The sequence below is a fragment of the Choloepus didactylus genome, chromosome 3, assembly GCF_015220235.1.
Source record: "Choloepus didactylus isolate mChoDid1 chromosome 3, mChoDid1.pri, whole genome shotgun sequence".
Taxonomy (NCBI): Eukaryota; Metazoa; Chordata; class Mammalia; order Pilosa; family Megalonychidae; genus Choloepus; species Choloepus didactylus.
Genome location: NC_051309.1, coordinates 78581074 through 78587073, shown reverse-complemented (window position 1 = coordinate 78587073; position 6000 = coordinate 78581074).

Here is a 6000-nt window from a genome sequence, read left to right as displayed (position 1 = left end):
GCAGAAGGGCACCAGCTGACATCTAGGTTACAAAGGTAATGGCTACTTTACTAAATTCTTACTCAGAAGTGGAAGTTGTGAGAACTCAGAACTGCACAGCAGTTTTCCAGTACATGGGGGTCATAGCACATCTGAGTGTAGCTTCTGTAAATACTTTATTTTCTACCCAATATTCAAGGAAAGAAACTGCAGCTTATTCACTCATATTTTGCTTACAGCTCTCAGCACAGAGATCGTTAGATGTTTGATAATAAATTCTTATGAAGTTGAATTGAATAAACTGCACAAACTCCTGTGGTGTAATGTGAATCTGATTTTGGAACCAGAAGGCCTCAGTCCAAACCCTGACTTGAGGTGATCTTGGGCAAGTCCCTTAAATTTTCTTATCATTTAAAATATGGGATAACATTACTGATCTAAAAGTTTTTTACTAAAATTAAAGAAAATAAGGCAAAAGTACCAGTGGAATAACAGGCATAAAGGCAACATATGTGTGAGAGTGTGTGTGTGTGTGTGTGTGTGTGTGTATGTAAAATACATATTTTATTGTCAGACATTTGAAAGTTGTAAAATTAGAGAGTGAGGACTATCTTCCCTATGTTTAGAACACTCCTTTTGCTTAATATTGTATGGTCCATGGGTACCTATGAAAAGAAATTCCATGAAATCTTTAAGTGAGATTTTAATTATAGATTTTAGCATGTCTATCTAAAAGTTTTAGTGGCAACATTGCATCATGGAATAGTGAAAAACTACAAGTCTACATAGATTTTCTTCTATGTAAAGTAAAACATAAATGTCAGTACTTTTCAGCAGAATAAATCAGTTTTTTATACTTAAAGTAAGGGGAAAATATATGAAAAGTGCCCTTGCAACTAACTCCTTGTGGAGTACAATGTTTGTATGAAATATCTATTGTTATTTACTTAACATTTTCACAGAAATCCGGAAGTTAAAAATTATTTTACTATTGCAATTAGCAGAGGCTGTGGCCTCCTTAAACTTTTAGATGAATATAGCAAGGATGGAAACTGGTCAAGATTGCAGAATTTAGGGAAATTTTAAAGACCTTATGAAGAGGGTTGCACTATGGAATCAGGAAATGGTACATCTCAAGCCAAATCAAAACAGTAAATTTTTTCAAATCTTTATTTAGGTTAAAATTCTTTTTTCTATGGCAATATTTTTCCTATATTCTCATCTATCCATTGATTATGGCAGGGGCATTATCAGGAGAAATGGAGAAGAGTAAGCTTCCTCAGAGGGCTGATTCAGTAATTATATACTTAGTTTCCTACAAGTTCTTGGTATTTGTATCATAAAACCACCATTCCAGACAAGGAAATAATCTCCAGATGGATTCAAGAACTCCTTGACTTTTGACATTAAAGATTTTCTTCCTCATAAAGACATGTTTTTCCCCGAAGCCAGAACATCAGGTAATATAAATCCTACAGATCAAATTGTGGAAAGGTCTAATAGTACAAAAGTTTTAATAGAACAGGGAATGCCCGTAGCTGTTTCTGTGTATAAGAAGGTGCAGAATTGCTAGAATTACATTTAAAAACAGTCTAACCTAGATGCAAAAAGGTAAAGAAATACAGATAGACAGGGCAGACTTGCATTAAGATGTATGTTTCTTAAGTTGAAAATCTCGCATATCTTACCCAAATTCCTTGAATGTCCTCATTTATGGCTATCCAACATGGAGTCTTTCTAGACTATCTCTCTATCTCTAGCTGCCAAGTTCCTTGTCTCTTGGACTAAATCAAGTTCTCAAGGATAGGTGAGAATTAGGCTGGAGGTCATTCTGAAGAATCAGAGATAGACATTGCAGGGAACAAGGACAAATAATAGTCAATAAAGAGAGCCAAGTGTCAGTACTAGAGATCTAATCCCAGTTGTTAAATCTGGGGACAAGTGGGGGATTTAATTAGGAGAAACAGAAAAGATCAGAAACTGAGGTTGCCAAAACAATGTGAGGGAAGAAAATGTTATAAGGTTCAAGAAGAAAGCCATAAGTAAAGCTAAGGTACTAGCGCTTGCTCTACTGAATGCTGGCCAAGTGTTATTGGGTTGTAAGTCTATTAAGATGAAGTCCTAATAAGTGGGGCTTAATCTCTGTATTTTAGTCTTTGTGTATAGACTTCATATTCAGTCTCTCTCCATCTCCATTACCCTCTTTCCCTATCTTCTGCTCTGGTTTCCTACATTATCACAATTTAAATCATACTTGGGTCTTGTCAACATTGGGGCAAGAGAGGTGAGGAGGAAGTTGGGATCAGGTGGAGAACAGATAGTGGCTGAGAAGCTCACTCTAGCTCACATGGGGCTGGGAAGAAATGAATCAACTGCAGTGGTGAATTCCAGTTAAAGCACCTTTATTGTTTAGGAACTTCAGACACTCAGTATTATCAAAAGGTCCATTGAAGTGGACAAAGCATAGCAATAATTTCCAAGTGATGACTCAACTTGTACTGGAAGTCCAAGCAAGGCAGGACTTCTGTCAGTAGTTATGAAAATAGGGATAAGGAGGATAAAAATTGTATCCAGACCCAGATATTTAGATTTGGGCATTTCCTGGAATGAAGCAGGTGTAATTAGTGCCTGAGATTAAGGTTGGAACCCTAAAGCTTGAGTAGGACTGAGGTAAACAATGGGTTCACTTCAGAGAAAATATAAAGTGATATAATACATGAGTAAATTAGCCCTGTCCTTTGGCCTAGGTCAGTACCAGACAAAGATATAAGGAGACATTATTCCATGTTCTGTTAGGAGAGATTCATGAAAAACATGGATAGAAAGAGGCATGTGTGAGCTCAGAATGCTGCTGAATAGATGCTAGAACCTGCCTTGCCTTGGAGGGACTGTGATTTAGTGCCTATATTTTTATTCCTATTGCCAGTTTTATTAGCTCAATACTGTGTGCACACTGAAGCCTTTAGGCTTGGCTCATCTGTTGAATGAGCTATAGATTGCTGGGGAAAACAGTGCAAATGAAGCAGAGATGAACACTTTATTCTCTCAATTTCATTCCGTATATGTCCCTCTTTCGTTGTATCTCTTTTCAGTTGGGCATAGTGTGGAATGGAAGTATAATTTCATTTTTAAATCATATTCATTGAATTATATATTTCTCAATTCTGTCCTCCATTCCAAATACAATGAAGGTAAAAACAAGTTGCTTTTAACATATGTGGGACAGCATTAATTATCCAACCCTAATCTAAGTAGGCATTAATGGAACTTTGGAATTAATTAAAGGAGGAATATTGTAGTGTCAGGTTTTACTGTGTCAGATTAAAAAAAAAATACCTTTAAGGAATTAGTGTATGTAGATGCAGTGGTCTAAACCAGCAGAATTTGGTTGGACACATTCTGAGTTTTAATTTGCATTATTGTGCCTCCAGGCATAGCATGCATTCTCCAGTTCTCCACAATCCTTATCACCTCCTGCTGATGGCACCTAGCTGCTCCACCCCTGAATACTATCATGATAGACCCTTGAAATAGTTTGAGAAATCTGGTGAGTCCTCAAAGCCAGTGTACTCAACTACTTTAAGTAATGGAAGACAAAGCTGTACAGCTATGCTTAATTATAGTTTTATCTCTGTCACTAAGTGATGTGCTCCCCACACACCAGCCTCATAGCCCATGAACCAAGTTCATTGTTATGGGCAGAAAATTATAAGGCACTACATACCATAGTTTTTAGTTTTTGGTTTTCATCTTCCCACTTATTTTTAAATACAATTTATTTTTTAGAATGGTTTTGCGTTTACAGAAAATTTTAGACGAGAGTACCAACAGTTCCCATATATCCTGCACTCAATTTCCCCTATTGTTGACGGCTTACATAAGTATTGTACCAATATTAATGAACCAATATTGTTATTACCCAAAGTCCATAGTTTACTCAGATTTCTTTAGTTTTACCTTCTGTTCCAGGATCCCATCTACAATGCCACGTTACACTGAGTCATCATATCTCCTTTGGCTTCTCTTGGCTATGACAATTTCTCAGACTTTCCTTGTTTTAATAACTTGACAGTTTGGAGGAGTACTGGTCAGGCATTTGGTAGAATTTCCATCAATTAAAATTTGTCTGATTTTTTTTCTCATAATTAGAGTGGGGTTATGGGTTTTGGGGAGGAAGACCACAAAGGTAAGGTGTCATTATCATCACATCATATCAAAGGTATATGCTATTAACAGGATTTATCAATGTTGATATTGATAGATTACCTAGCTGAGGTAGTGTTCGTCAGGTTTTTCCATTGTAAATTCCACCCCCCTACCCCCTTTCCAAATTATGCTCAGCCTACATTGAGAAGTAGGGAGTTTTGTTCCCCGCTCCCAAGGATGAAGTATCTATACAAATTGTGTGGAAATATTTTGCACCCAAGATTTGTCTCTTCTCCCCTATTTTTTTACATGTTCAGTCATTTATTTGTATTAGTGTGAACTCATGGATATTTATTTTATACCTTGGGTTATAATTCAAATCTATTTTTTTTTTTTTTTTGCTCAAATTGTTCCATCTTTGGGTATTGGGAGCTTTTTCAGCTGGCTCTTTTGCCCTTTTGACATAACCTCATCAATGTATTGTTCTGTTTTGTTGTTTTGTTTAGCACCTTCTTACTTTCTGGTAGTATAAGATGTGCCGGACTTAACTTGGATATTCCCTGCCTAAGTCCTAGGATTAGTCATTTCTTCAAGCATCTGTGGTTTCTTTTATTGGAGAATGGAATTAAAAACCAAGATCTAGGCACTAGGTGTGCTCATTGCTACTGGGGTGCTGTTGCTTCTAGGCCCTGTCAGCTGACATAATAAGAAAATATATGTGTGTATAGTAACCAGTGTATATATGTATACCTATAAATATTTCCATGTGTAACCATCTGAAAAAAATATATATATATAGCTAAATATGAGTTCATACTAACATGGCCAACTCTAATCAATTACTACCTGGATCATTCTAGCCTCCTTCCATTGCTTATCTGAAAACTACCACTCTAATGTTGAGAAAACTGTTTCACACCACCAGCCATCCTTTTACTTAGTTGTTCAATTCCAGTATGCATGTATAGCAGTGTCAGAATTGTTAACCCTTATCTCTGCATGTTATAGATTTTTAAAAAGTAAAAATTTCAAGAGTTAAATCTGCAAATGTTAATATACTACAGCAAGTGCAAAAATGGTATTTATTCTACTCCCAATAGATACCACACAGAGTACACAACATTTTAAAATCAGAGTCCATGTGTCTGCTCACTGTAAGGTCAGGGGTCAATATTTCCAACAATGGGGGAGGATATAGATTTAATAACTCACACACAAGCTATACATAATCAATGAACCATTGCGTCCAAAAGATATGATTTAAATCCTAATGCCATTGTAGGATAGATATCACTAACTAATTACTGACTAATTTTGAGACAAGGAAACTGAGAATGAGAATTTCAGTAACCTGGGAGGTCAAAATGATTCCTTCAGGAAAATGTCTAGTTCTAGAACAGAGGCTTACAAGTAGAAGTCAGAATTCCCTTCAAGTCAGAGATCCCTAAAACTCACCCACAGCATAGGGTGGATCAAGAAGATAGAAAAAGATTTTCCTCTCTTTTCAAAGTAAAGCAATATAATTTCACAAATGTCCATATCCAACGTGAAGCATTATTCAAACTTTACAGGAAGACATTATAAATATGAGATTTTAAAAATACTCTGAAATGTATTTGTCAATGAAACAATAATAACAGATTTTCACTTATCAGAGAAAGTTCAGGCATGAACTGTTCGCACAAAAAAATGACTGGCTTGTACTAGAGAGGAATAAAGCAAGTGTGGAAAGTTGATGGATGATCTACCCGGGACCTGCGAAATCTATGCAGAAACAGGTTGTTGCTTTAATAACGTGTCTCTGAAAGTGATTCCCATAATAAGGTCAGTGTTGGATATCTTTGAAGCATAAAGAAAAAGAAATTCTAGGCAGAG